At 41.6% G+C, this 15,504-nt stretch overlaps 1 protein-coding gene across 1 annotated transcript in view; it reads right to left on the bottom strand.

The window, feature by feature from the left end:
* GNAL (G protein subunit alpha L) overlaps positions 1-15,504 on the bottom strand; it is a gene marked incomplete at its 3' end in the record, with an annotated part of 198,479 nt that overhangs the window by 124,808 nt on the left and 58,167 nt on the right. The gene's annotated exons all lie outside the window — the stretch shown is intronic.

The following is a 15,504-nucleotide window of genomic DNA, read 5'->3' as shown; positions in this document are numbered from 1 at the left end:
AACGGGGAGGAGGAAGGGGATGGGGGCGGGGGGGGGGGGAAGGCCGAAGACAAGTCTTTTATATCCGTGTGTCCCTGCGACGGTTTCTCTTCTCTTCTTCCCCCCCCCCCGGGGCTCGCTCACTTAAAATGGTCTCTGGCCGCGTTCTGATCACGGCGGAGTTGGCTGGTTTGCTCCCCAGAAGAGATGGGGCGAGCAGGCGGCAGAGGCAGCCCGGCAGGGAGGGGGTGGGGGGGGGAGAAATCTGTGCAAAAACGCCTAACATGCAACGAGAGGGAGAAAACGGCTCCTCCTGGAAACCAGCCGGGCGCCGCGCTCCTCTCTCTCCCTCCCCACCGCGCACACAATCCCTATATTTCTCCGTAAAGGTCTATTTTTGTCTCCCTAACTCAGCACTGCCTCTTTCTGCCAGACCAGGAAACAGCCCAGCGACCAGCCCCAGGCGCAGGCAAGCCGAAGGAGGAAGGTACAAGCCGGACCGATCTACCTGGATCCCTGCCGGGCCGCGGCCAGGCGGCCCCCCGCCCCCGCCCCGCCCCGGCGCACGCCGGCCGCGGTCCTCGCGCCCCGGCCGCGCTGCTGCCGCGAAAACCCGGATCTGGCATCGCCTCCCCCGGACCCGCGGCCTCCGGGCCGGGCCGCGGCCCCCGGCCCACCCCCCGTGTGTGTGTGTGTGTCCCCGCCCCGGCCTAGGATGGACGGGGGGTTTCCCGATCTTTCCTCTCGTTCCTCGGCGGTACGGGAAGAGCCTGGCTGCTACCGGCGCGAGGTTTGGCACCCCTCGGGCTGAAGCCCCAGGCTGCCACAGGTGATGGCTGCCATCCTGGGTGACCTGAGGGAGGAGAGCCGGCAGCCTGCCGATGCCACCCGGGGTGGGAAGGCAGCCAGAGCCTACCCAGAGGCCTCACTGCCCACAGCCCGATGGGCACGTACATAGGCACACCTATATAAAATGCAGGCGTAGGCACAGGCGCCATGTGTTGCCTTACCAATAAACAAAGCGTCCCTCTCCACAAGTTGTCACAGCAGCATGTAGGCCGGTTTTTCCTTTCAGTATTCCAAACCGTATCAGCTGAACGAGCTCGTAGCAGTGCTCAGTCCAGAACACAGACACACGTGCTAATACCACCACAAATCTCGACAAGAAACCGTCTGTTGGTTCCTTCACTGACACCCATTTTAGGTCCCGAAATGAAACATCAAGCTAGACCACATTATAGGCGTTCCTTCTTGCTACAACTCTCTCGCCTTGCAAACCGGCATCTCGGCGCAAAAGCAGCAGGTACACAGCACCTGGCTCTTCCTAAACTTCCACCGCGTAGAAACCACCCGCGCTACTCAAACGTGATCCCCGATTCATTGAGGGACAAGAGCACTAAAATGACACCTTCAAAGTCCCAAAACCTTTTCAGCCTTTATCTCCAAATATCATTATTCCCCCAGACTTTCAAAGATGAATTAGTGAAAAAGTAGTATTTTGATAGCTACGTATGCGTGTGAAATCCTGGTCCTGACTAAAATCAAAGCGAGATTGACATCAACTTCAATCAAGCAAAATACCAGTTTTATCTAAAAAGTCTTGAGATGCATGTGGTAAAAAGAAACTAGATTTTACAAAGAGAAGGATTTAGGTTTTTTTTCAATTGCTCTGTCACTCAGGTGGGAAGTGCTGGATCAAGGAAGAGGAACTGGTACTGTCTACTTGGAGCGCACACCATAGGAAGCAGGATCCAGAAGAGAAACAGGTATTGCGCCGCTGGTGGTTGGGTACCTGGAGTTTTCAGCAGACACTAATGAGTTCTTGGATCTGCCAGGCCAGAATGTGCATTTTTAAGCGTTACTGAACTGCATTATTTAGGACATACTGCTTTTTTCCTATTGACATTTTCCTGTCTGGAGGGGCAAAAACCTCCTCAGAAACAGCTGGGTTTGGAAGCACCATACAGGGTGACTGCTGTTTTTGGAGGCTGTCAGGCATGGGATACACGATGAATTGCTTTCATGAAGAGCGGTTACATTTGCTCTCTGCTGCAGCCCTATGAGGGCTCAAAACTGAACAGGCTTAGTTAGAAGTCACTAAATCGGTCTGGATTTTCATAGTGTCAGAAGCCGTAATTTATGATGCACAAGATGTGCATAGTCATATTTATTTCCTATGTAAATACCTCAGTTTGGGACCTAGGTCCCAAATCTGGCTAGTGTCAGTCGGTCCTAGGAGCTAAATCTGCCTTGTTTCTTCCCCTCCTCTCCCTAGCAGTCTTCTTCCTGTGTGTACTAATGTTGGGATTTTTGGTGCAGATTTGTTCCCGGCTTTGAAAAGGCTCAGTGCCAATAAATAGGATTTGACAGGATCCTGGTATATCCTGCTTTTACCTTTCTCCAAAAGAGGGAAAGTGTTTCTCATTTCCTCTCCCCGGCTCGAAAAACCCCATGGCCCTTTTGGGTCTCTTCCTCCTGAGAAAAGATCACACAGTTCAAGAATGACACGCGCAAGCAACCTGTGCCCAGAAAGGACTTTTGGCTGTAATTATATTCACAATCCTCCCTTTGCTTTTCCCAAATACACCACTTATCCTGACACATTCGAAACTACAAAATCCTAGAAGCAATAATAAACACAAGAGAAGCTTTCACTGCCTTTGGACACAGCAATTATTTTTTTTTTTTCCCCCAGAGAGAAATCAAAGCTATCACATGAGTATGTGTCTCCTCTGCACAGGGATAAACTCAAACTGTGAACACAATCCAAATACCTGCTTCTATAAAAGGTTTCAGCAATGCTGCTTTACCAAACCAGCTTCTAGTATAAATCGTACCTGTGAATAAAAACAAAATCCTGGGCAAGGGAAAGGAGATTGTTCCTGCTCTTCCCCTCTCTTCCCAGGCAACCAACATGGCATCCTCCTCAAATTCCTGGTCTTCCTGAAAACGAGGTATTGCTTCTGCCCCATCAGATCAGGCAACATATGTATACATACATGTATTTATATATGTATATAAATACACCCTGAGTGGGTATGTGCGTGCAAAAATAAGATTCATCTTCTCCTGCTTTGTGCTCAAACTCAGCGTTGGCCCATTGTGAAACCAGGTGAAACAGCATAAGCCTTCCTGGAGGGAAACTGGAGACACCTTTATTTCCTGGTTTCCTTTGCGAGTTCTCAGCTTGGGTTGCATTGTCTGTGAGCCTCAGGCTGAATGCTGGGGAGCCCAAGTTGCTTGCGTGAGGCCATGTTTGCATTTTGGAATGGAAGAGAATTGACAATCCAGCTTGACAAGTTCAGGGAAACAAGCCATACTGGGTGGTCACCCCTGCCGCAAAGTTTCTCCTGCCCATTCTGCTTGGGCTAAAGAGGGACCAAAACCCAGTGAGAATTAATGGCAAGCTGCTACAGACGCAGCTCAAGAGACCTGGTTGCTTCTTGCCCCTCTAATCCAGAGCAGGACTGATGTAGAACTTTCTCTCACAAACATTAGGCAGAGGCGGAGAAAGTTTCTCTACAGAAATGCTGCAGACCCTTTGCAGACCATCTTCCCTTTACACAGCCTCTGCTGTGGCTTTGGTTCTGTTTCTCAAAAAAAGAGCAAATGGAGAGATGGATGTAAACAAAAGCTTACGGGGGAGCTAAGCAACTGGAAAAGAGATTCTTCCTGCTTACCACTCTTCCTGCCTCAGCTTTCACAGGGGTCTCTGAACTCTCTGCTGTCACTGTCATCAAGTATGGGCACTGCACTAGGTGGGTAACACTGTGGTGACCTGAGCTGCTTCTCCTCACTGACCTCTCTTTTTCATGTAGCCCATTGCTGCACATCAGGATATGCAACTCACTAGTATCCGTGTTTTTTACTCCACTTCATCATCAAACCATGGTCTGAAAAGAGAAAAATACAAAAGTATTTGTATAGGTATTCAAGAAAAAATAAATCTTTCTCTCTGGTAATAAGTTCTTGGTAAGTTTGTCTCCCTGCAGATGTCAAATATTAACACAAAAGTACACACTCCTTGGAATGCTACATTTGGATTTTCATAAGATACATAAACCAAGAACCAAAAAAATTGCAACTCTGACTGTGTTAAAAATACTGGCTAAGAGTCTAGAAATGACACAGCACATCCTTTGCAGAGAAGTGAAGGTCATGCTGAAAAATCTAACCTTTATCCTTTTGTGTTTAAACCTGTGACCTCAAAAAAGTAATTAGAAGAATTTCAAGAGGAGATCTTTGGTTTTAAGAAGCAGGATGGGAGAGATGCCAGAGAAAGTGAGGTATGCATTTCCACGGTGACTGCAGACCTGAGCCTGAATCGACTTCAAATCTGTGGATTAAGGACAAACTCACTGATGCAGGAAAGGGTCAGGCAACGCTGAGGGGCACGGTAATGCTCTGAGTAGTTCCCCGGCTCCCTGACCCAGTTTGCTGTCCCCATTCCCATGCCATACTCCTTTACTTCACAGCTGTCACCATGTAATTCATCTGACAAAGCAACTTACCCCTCATCTGCTCCCGTCCCACAAACCACAAACCCCCATCTCTGTGAGGCACCAGCAAGCAACGAAAGGGAGAAAGCAGGTGAAGTGATATGGTGGAAGACTATGGAGTAAAGGTAACAGGGTCTGAAAAGAAAGAAAGGATTTCCAGAGAAAAAATGCAGGCAGCAGCCCACAGAAATGAGGATGATAGCCTTTTGCCCCAAGAACATATTTGCAAAGGATTAGCTCCAAGAAGGAGCCAGATGCTCCTGGGAAGCCTGCACAGAAAAGCATCAGGTGAAAAGCAGATTTCCAGTATGATCGTGTTAAAAAAATAGGACAATCCTCTTTCATTCAAGCTAGTTATTCCTTGTCCAAGCTAGTTATTCCTCACCTGTGTCCCACAAGGAAGCAGAGGGAAAATGGGAATTTCTCCTCTGGCCATCCCCACCAGCTCAGGGTTTCCATTTAGATCCTTATTGGTAAGATAATTCATGTGTTTATTACTTGTCTTTTCAGACTAGAAATTCCTTTCTATGAAGAGAGACTTGCCTGGCAGCACTGCAGACATGCTCATCTGTTGGTACCAGACGCAGAAGTTGCTGATTGAAACTAACGTAAATCCAGCAAGGGCCTAATAATGTTTAAAAGACTAACTAACCTCATGTGATTTAAATATTCTTACATATTACAATCAAATAACACTGTTAAATTAAGTGACATGGATGCTTTTACAATAAGCAAAAGGACAATCTCTTGTTTGATGAATTTGCAAGCCTCTGTTATGGGATATGTTATACTGTATAGCAAAACAGGAGACACTTCTCTGACAGTATCCTGATTTATGAGGAGTTTCACTTAGGTGGGCACTCCAAGGACAACCCTCCTCCCCAGTTTGAATAAACAAAGTAATACATTCACATTTTAAGGCAATAGAAGATTAGTTCTAATCAGTTGTTTAGGAGAGCCCTTGAGATCAAACAGATTTAAATAAGGCCAGTCAAAACATGCTAATACTACCCTAATTTAGAAGTGAATTTATTCATCAATAAATAAGTCACCTAGAATTATAGCTGGAGTTGCTACTTTAAAAAATAGGGGACAAAATCTATACAGGAGACATGTCCCAGATTCTCTGCAACATGCTGACCAACATCTTGCACAGCTGTAACAGTGAAGCCAAATCATTTATCTTCAGTTTATAAAGGATTTGGTATGTCATACAGAATTTTGCATTTAATAGTAAATGCTCAGGTCGACTAGCACGATCTCCCTATTTGGACAGGAATGAAAAACTGGGGAAAAAAAATCTTGTGAGACACCGAACATATGTGAGATGCGCCTTAACCTCACTAACACCGAGGCACATGCCTCAGCAAAACACTCGCAGTCACAGCATGCCTGCCTCCACCCCTATTCATTAGACAATATTCTGCTGAGCTAGATTGTCTCTGCATTCCCCACAAACACATCTGATTTGTGATTTACTTGTGCTTGTATCACCCCCCTGATATAAACATAGATACACTTTAGATAGAGATACATTTTTCCACTGTGATTTAACCCCTCTGCCTGAGAAATTTAAGTTTTAGCTATCCCAGCAAATGGCTGATGTAAAAAAAAAAAGAAATCTCTACAAAGTTACTGGCATGCAAACTCAAAATTATGCTCTGATTCTTCTAAGCGCCTGTAGTAATGGTCAATGGCGTCCCTCAACAGAAAATTTTTACAAATAAACAAGATCCACGCATACAACTACCTTAACATGAATCAAGGAATTCTGTAAGTGCAGTTAGTGAATGCATATTAATGCAATCCCAATTCCCAGAAGCACTGGTAAGTTCACAGCAAGTAAGACCATTTCCTTAACCCTGTTTAAGGATCCCAACATGTTACTACACACAAGAGTAATCAGTAAAAATTGGCTTCAGGAAAGAATATCTCCAAGATGTGTATAGCCTCACATACTCTTGCACCCTGATTTAAATCCATAATATTTTTTGCAGAAATACAGCTTTTGCTTTACTGCATGAGTCTGGACTAGCAAAGCCAGATAAAACATCAAAACTTACTGAATAACCAATCACACGGTGTTTTTCTCCTCATACATCTATCTTAACCTATACATCTGCTTGTAACAAATACTTGTTCAGTCACGTTCAAGTTGGTCTTTTGTGGTATCGATGTTAAGTTTCCTATAGGTTTTTTTGCGGTGTATGTATGCTAAGCTGATGATCTTTCGGATTAAATAGCTATCGTGTTTCCTCAAATAAATTGAAGAGACATGACTTGTTGACCCAAGTGGTCCCTTCCAAAACCAGGTTTATGTTGCAATTAACTTCTATGCTTTCATGACATGAATTTATTTATTTCTCTGTACAGATAAAATAGTAGATATGAAGACTAAGCAGGTAGATTACTTATACAGATGACTATCCCATCTGCATACCTATGTGGGAGAGGGGAAAAATAATTGTAAACATAGTGTGACCATTTCCTGGGACATAAGTCTACTTACTCTAATATCTTTTTCTTCTATTCTCTTATTCACTCCATTCCTGGCTAGTCTCAAAATTACAATGGTCTTTTGATGGAACCTTTATAGAACGAGTTAATGAAATTCAAACCCATATGATTTTACTGATCCTATTTTAACTAGAAAGCAAAAGATTTTTTTCCAGCATTCACTGGGCTGTTTGTGTAACATGGGTTAGATTCTTTGGAGCAAATATTTGTTTAATTATCCTAAGGATCAAGAGTATGGATGAAATCGCACATGATCATTTAACTTGGGATGAAAGGTGATTCACACAGAATCACATTGGTGTGTGCATGAAGGAGAAGTGGGAAGGGTTGAAAAATCCAGAGAACTTGCAGACATTTTGGAATAAAAGTCACTTAAAAATAGTAAATAAGTTACTGAGGAATCTGTATCTTCTCACATACTTTGGGGAAGAAAAAGTTTGTTTTTAAAATAAAAATGCATAAGGTGAGAAAACTTCCTAAAATATGGCAATGTTTTCTCTAGTTTTAAAGTTTCAGCTAGATCAACAATGGCATCATGTCTCTGTACCAATCTGCATAACTACAGGTACATATGTGGGTTTTGGTTTTTTTTGTTTTTTAGAAGAACCATTCCAGCTTAGTGCCTTGCAACCTCCCTGAAATTTTAAATCTTAGCTAATGTCCAAATCATGTAGTGCAATGCTATGCAGAACTACCACAGCAATGTCTGAGGTTAGCAATAGTACAATTGCAGAAGTAGTCTAGTCCAGCAATCTCAGCTAATGCAGCTATTCAGACACTGCACTATACATTTTAAAATACTGAGAGGGTTTTTAAAAAGCTTATAGCTGCTTGGAGTACTTAAAAACTTCACCACTCACCTGGCCAATCAATTTGCCTACCAATCCTAAAACATTTAAAGGCCTTTAAACGTACCCATATGCAAACTCTTCCTGCTCAGCATCAGCTATAGCAATCTGCCACCCACATCACTAAACACAATGACAAGGTTGTGCTTCCATGTCTTTGCAGCCTGTTCTTCATAATATGCAAATCTTCAGGAACTGCATTTCTGATCCTGATGCAACGGCACAAAAGCTATTGTCGTAAGAAATGGCTTTAACCTGTCAGCAACACTGTCACCACAATTACCACCACTAATAAAGATATGATCATAATCTGCCACTGAAGGATCATTAGATACATTATGACTATTGTATTCTTTTACAGTGGTTCTTTTACACAGATGCTAATTGAGAACACTTGATTTAAATAAAAATAACCACTATACATTTTCATTGACAAATCTGTTCTTAGCCTTTAGACAGCTTAGGATGCTGCCTGCTCATGTGGGAAAAAGCAGCTATTAATAGGTTAGCCCTACAAAACTTTTACCAGAAATACAAACCAGAAGAAAGCTTGGAAGCATAGACACAAGGATGCTCTGTCTGAACATGTAAATGACCTACAGTAAGCTAGGTTTAAACTTCTCTGTACCATTCAAATGCTTGTGGTCCATACAACAATTTATAGTGTGTTTGGAAATGGACAGCTGTACATTCAGAAAGATTCAAGAATTACGTCTGTAAAAGGCACATAATACATGACAGAAGTTTATTCTATGTCATTCATTTAAAAATAATTTTATTGAGGCTGCACAAGCAGATGATGAAAAAGATAGCAAATGCCCAAATTTGAGTTGCTTGTGCATCTCAAATGCAGTTCCTCTGCATGTGTGTATTGTCATAGAGTCCTACTTTGAAAGGGTAATTTCTGGATGTATCTCATATCAGAATGACCATGAGCTGTCAGAGTGACACACCATGAAAACAAAACAAAGTGAAACAAAAGGGAAACACCCACCCCCAATGGAGGCCCAACACATATCGAATAAGCTATTCCTCAGAGAGAGAAAGGTATTAACATTATATTGATAGGAATTCATGGAAAACATGATCAACATTGGTCACCTCCACTCAAGAGAAATGATCACAAGCTGGCAGAGGTACAGAGAAGAGTGATGATGATGGTAAGAAAGGACAGCCTGTATCAGAGAAGGAGACTAGGAGGAGCGGGACTGATCAGACCAGGGATCCCTGTGGTTGCTGGTCATGACCAAGGCGAAGCATGTAGCACGCTGTGGCTTGCCTTGTCACCCTGGGCCATAAGGGCTGCAGCTTTCTACCACAGCAAAGCACACTGCAAGGGCCGTTGGGGGCAATGTTTTATCCAGAACCATGGGTCGGGGCCACTGGTTTTGCCTGACAGAAATCAAAGGCATACCATTGCTTTCCAGAGAAGTACTAGAGAGTGTTCCTTTGACTAGAGAAAAGTATTTAATATAACACAATCCCAACTGTTTCATCTAATTTAATAATCCTGTCTTGAGATGCAGTGAGCCACGGGTAAATGAGATAAGAAAAAATAAGATTTTCGAGCCGCCAGAAGAGCCCGACTCCGTAAGAGCAGGACTGCAGAAAACAACAGCAATACTCAGAACTGGTCCGGCTCAGAGAGCAACACAACCGCCCGAGGGGAGAGGGGGGACCCAAGGACGGAGAGCTCCCTTTCCTCGCGCTTCCACCTCATCATGGCGAGCTGCTGTTTCTCCTGTGGAAGTCCTGTTCGACGGAGGGAAAGGAGGCAGAAGATGGCAGGCGTCCACACACCTTTTGGAGCCTGTTCCTTCTATTGTGTCAGCAAACAATAGCCTCCCCGCTAATCTGTGAATGTCCTCAGGGTCCCTTCATGCCTTTACCATACCGCTTCCCCAGCCCAAGTTACCTTCTCTGTTATTTACGGCTCTCTAAACGGCCAGCTTATTTTTCTGTACGCCCTGCAAGGAGGTAAGTAGAAAGGAGAAAAAGATCTCACTCAGTCAAGTGCCTAAATTTTCAAGTTTAACTTGGTTACTTTCCACATGTTGCCTCTAAAATGTTATGTGATTTATAGCATGAGCTGATGGCTGTCTTCTGTAAACTGTACAGAGAACATAGCCAAAGATTAACACAAAAAACTGATGCTGTGACAAAATACTTCCAATAGTGCCAAATTCTGTGTTTCCCTTCCTGTGGACTGTTAGTAATTTCAGTCGCCTATAGAAATCTGAATTGGTGTTAGTATACAGCTTACATAAAAAAATGTTGGAATTACACGTACAGCACGTTGTTGCCATAAGTTTCTTGAATGCATAGTAAACCTTCTTTTCTGTGCCTCTTTTGGACAGGTTGCTCTTCAAAAATTCAAAATATTGACAGACATAAAAATACAGATACTCATATATCTATTAAGTAAGGGACTTCATTTTTGGGTTTTGACTTATGAGATTTTAAGAACTACATCTTAGAATTGTTGTAAGATTTAGAATAATCTTAGAAGATGACTGCTCTAGTTGTTATCAAAATCATAATGACAACTTAAAAAGTAATTCTTTACACTGACCATACTTGTAAGTATTTCCATTACTTACAAGCTAAGTGAATCCATGCTATATTATCTATATATAATATGACATTAATGCAAATTTTTTTTACAGCTTGCTGTGTTCCAAATGTGTATTATGGTAGGGTTTTTTTATTTAATTTTAGTTTTCATTTGGCACGTGAAAGCCCTGACACCAGATTTAATATTATGCTTATGCTTGGAATCTGCTCACTTAAACATTTTAGGGATTAATACCAAGTATAAGAAGAGAAACCTCTGATATGGGCCACACAGAAAATCTGTAACTGTGCATAGCACAGACACAATGTTATGTCCACTAAGGGTTAAAATCATATGCATTATGCAAAACTCTATCACCAATAACAATTTTAACCAACTGCAGTGAAAAGGACTGAATCTTATAATGCAATTCATCTGGCTAAATACTGTTTTCTACAGCCGAGCTTTTTACCACATGTCAAGCTAATATAATAAATCAAATGTAGGGTGCATTGTATCTCATTCTAACACAGATGCTTAAAATCTAAGAATTACAAAAATTATTATGTTATTATCTAATAAATTCCTCCTTTGAAATGCCTATTTCTCTTCACAGACTATAAATGGATTCAAGGTGAGCTCATCTAGAGATCTAATAATCAGTGATCAGAAATCACTGTGAAATAGAAATAAAGGTTACTAGCAGGAAATACAGCTGAGCAACTGCACTGCATGGCAGCAAGCCAAAATTAGTGTGTTCTCAACGATGTGTTAATAACTTGGAAAATAAAGGCCCAGAGCTGGTGACCAGCAAGTTTCACTATGAGAAGAGCTTTTGCACGCAGTTTGGCACTTCCGCTCATGATCAATCATTTTTAGTCGTGTTAATGGATCCACTTTTTTCCTACGAAAAGAAGTTAATGTTAGCACTTTTTAATGCTTTTCTTCACTTAAAAAGGAACAGTTCTTTCAATACAGTGCTGTTCAACTTGGTCAATAAACCATCCAGTGACCTCAGTGTGGCGGACCAATATGCCGTTTCTATCTTAAACATTTTGCTCAGGCAAGGAGAAATTCCAGATGGGCAAGCAACTCACATCCCCAAATCTCATGAAACAACCCCAGCTTCAGTGATGCTTCACAAAGGTGTAGGGAGCCACTGGAAGACAAACACTTAAACTGTAAACTACCTGGTATCTCTTCACAACAGGGATCACAACAATACATTCTTTTTTTCAAAAGCTGGCACCTTGACCTTTTAGAATCTGACATAATTCCTCCCTCCCAGATTCTACCACAACTACAAGTTAGTAGAATTTGAATAAAATGTGTTATGTGCACTGATGCCAACATATATGAAAATTAGCATTTACCTATTGACACACTCAGGTAAGCCTGAATTTCCCTTAAAATAAAAACGAAAAGCAAGCAGCAGATAACAACTTCCCCCTTCTCCATGTAGAATTGCGTAAGTAAAAATCTAAGGTAGCAGGTATGTTGTCTGTTTGTTACTGGCAACACACATACACACAATGATTTTCTCTCTTTTGGTATGAATGTACCTCTTATCACTCTGTTTCCTATATTTTTAAGATTATTCTTTCTTTCTGTCAACCCCTTCACTTCCCCTCTCTCCCAACAGAAAACCCCACCAATAACAGACCTTTCTTCTGTCTGTGCCCCTTTCCCATGAGTGAGTGAATGTTCTTCCACCACATTGGTGGCATATATTGTATGCAAGTTCAGAAATAATTACCTTGTGAGTTTTAAATTAAGGAATTAAAAGATCATATGAAAACCAAGCCTTTAGAAGTGACTTAATCAGAAAGCTAAACTGAACACAGTTCTTCAGACTGACCTGGAAGGAAAACTTGCAGATTAACACTGTTGTTACTGCCCTGGGCACTGGTAGTGCAGCAGGACGATTCATCCAGCCAACGTGGCAGCACTGCTTTTTAGGAGGGCAACTCAGGGATGCACTGTAGATCAAAAAAATGTTGGATGACAACAGCAGCCTGCTACTGGTTACCATCTAGACTAAGCCTAGCAATGTTCCAGATACTTCTTTTAAAGTAAGAGCGATAACCGATCTGTCAGCTTTATCACAGATTCACCACCACTCTAATGCTGACGGAGTATTTGCCTTCTCTGGTTGAGCTTTTATGAAGTCTGATGAATGTGTCAGAAACTGCCTCAGGATCCAAGGCCTATAAAGTTTGCTTGTTTATAATTAAGACTTTTTTTTCTCTGAATGATTGAATCTGTCATCAAAATGCAAGACAGAGAATATTAAAAATCAGTATGTATTTTTAGAAGGTGAACAAGATAATGCATATGCCCAAGCCAAACAATTTTAGACAAACATCAGCTTGAAACTTAAAAAAGATCATTGTAGAGTTGCATAAAACTAGAAATTAGCAAAGTACAATGACATTATCAAAGTACCCGAAAGGCACTCACTCGAGTATCTGAAATGCTGGAAAACAAACAATTAAAATATCTGTAGCTGATCATTGTATTTGCTCAGTAACAGCTGAGTATTTTCAGTCAGCTTTCACTTTAAAATAAGGATGAGGCCATTAAAAATATGGTAATTAGTTGCTCAGAACAAATAATGAAACAACGGTCAATGGATAGGACATTTTTATGCCTAGGACATTTTTATGCCTGTGGGTACTTCACATCTACAGCAGGGCATTTGCAGATGAAGCTTTTTGCAGGATTCCTTCTCCAAATACATTCAAGAGTTTCACAGAAATTTGTAAGAACCAAAACCTAAATTCTAGTCACTTTTTAGCAACTTCTTATAGATGCCATTGTGTTTGAAATCCAGAAGTTGTATGCTAAAATGGATCAACAAAATGTAGTGACAAACACCATGGTGCCTTCAGTTTTCACAGTGATCCAGTACCAGGGAAGCCAAATTTGTTATGCGTATGAGAATCCTATGGAACCCCACAATTGTTTTGGATGCTCCACTGGCAATACTTGTCAATTCATTCATATGTCTCTTCTGATCTCTGGCACCAATTCAAACCAGAGACTTGACCTATGTATTTCTCTCCTATATGACTTCCACATAAATTCACATTTCTCTTGATGGAAACAAAATTTTAATTCTCTCTGAATAATCACTCAATACAATAATTTCTTTTTCCAGCCCAGATTTCTTAACTGACCGTGCATACATACGTTCCACTTTCAATTTTTAGGCATGTGTATTTTGCTTTCTTCATGACCAAATACATTGTCTTATGCCAAGAGCCAAGCTACTGTTATGCAGCTCTACCCCCATTTTGTTTTGCATTTTTGTTACTTTTATTTTCCCATCTACTTTTTGAGGTCATCTTCACTGTTGATCCCAACTGCTTTAACTTGTTGTATTAAAAGAGTCATCTGCCCACTGACCCACTGACAGAGCAGACATACACATCCTCAAAAATCCTACAAGCAGAAAGAGAGATACACCTTTTAAAGAGTAGTCAGACCTATGATAACACACAAGGAAGCACTATCAAACGTGAAATTAGAAGATGTTAAGTTCACAGATTCTGTTAATAGTTTTGAGTTATTGGAATGCACCTGTAATTACCACGGGTTTTGTCATGCAGTTTCAGTGTGGAAGATGGACCTCACTCTTGGATATTCCCTTTTTGGGGGAAAGAGGGTGGTACAAGAGAAGGATCTGTGGTTTCTACATAAATATGCCAAAAAACCTAGATTCAAGCTACTCAAAGTCAGCAGAAGTTTAGCAAGACTGATTACACTGTAAAACGACAGCCCAGTGATTAGATGACCCGCACGGAGAAGCTCTTCCCTCACTGGGCTGCTCACCGAAGAGCAGCGGCACTCCGGTTCTGATCCGCCAGCCCAAATAGGAATTAGTTCAGTGGGAGTACCGACATGTTCTGAGAGGCACGGCAGAGCTGGGCGCACAGCACACTTTTGCTTTGAGCCTGAAAAACCTGCAGCAAACAGGCTTCAGTACAATAGCCCACAAAACCTATCGGGACACCGGTGGGCGTTCATATAACTTTCCACAGCAGCCCAGACAAAATGCTGATCACGCTATGGCTTGTTTCATCTCAGTTCAACAGCTAGGCAAGGTCAGGCAGCTGGAGCAAACTGAATACACCCTGGTCTACAATTACTCCGTAATACCACTGACATTTTTATCTAACTAGCTATATTCAGATAGGAAGTAAGCGCATTTAGCAATACCACCTCCCTTTTCTTTCTGCACCTTGATCTCCTTTACCTGCTTTCCAAGTCTAATTGCCAGGACTAACCTATCATTTTATGAAAAGTTACATTATCTAATTCTTATAGACTACTTCTTTGATAAATTTATCTCTCTTTCTTCCACACTTTTTACTTTCTTACTTGGGAACTCTTCAATACCTGCCATCCACTGCGACAATCAATGCCAGCAGCACCAGTTTTGCAGGAAACCATACAGATGATTTCACACAGTTGTATGAAAACTCATAACCATCATAAAAGAACAATATTAACTTTAAAACCCCCTCCCTCCCAATTTTCATGCTCATGAGATAAAAGCTGTCAGCAGCAGTCTGGTTGCCTTTTTGACATGGATGATACATGTTTCAGAAGACTGCATTGAATATGTAATTACCTAAAGATAGGAGCTAGCCCTTTGAAACCCTCCTTCCTGATTTATGGGGCATAAAAAACTCTCTCAGTCAAAAGGGGCAGTAAGACTTCTGTTCCCTGAAAAAATTATGTTCACAGATCAGTATATAAAATCCTAAAGAGCAACTCCATTTCTCAGTGTACCTTTTAGGAGGCAGATGAGGTTCTGAATGATCTTGATTAAAAGAAAAGCAGATACACTGTACCCACAAATACACTTTTCAAGAAAAACTTGATTAAAGCTGCTGTAGAAAGAACTTGGGACATTCTGAACAGAAACAAAAGTATACAGTGCAAGCTTGATGTTATTAGACAGAGCACATTGTCAGCTATCTCCTCAACAACTACTATTCCTGAAAAATCAGATGTGAAAACATGAAAAGCAAAGCGTGCTGATTTTTTTTTCACAAACAGAAATACATATACATTTAAAAAACCTTCCATATCATTCAGT

Source organism: Phaethon aethereus (genome assembly GCF_964289735.1).
Source record: "Phaethon aethereus genome assembly, chromosome: 2".
NCBI lineage: Eukaryota > Metazoa > Chordata > Aves > Phaethontiformes > Phaethontidae > Phaethon > Phaethon aethereus.
Note: the sequence above shows the minus strand (reverse complement) of the source record. Positions and strands in the feature narration are given on the sequence as shown.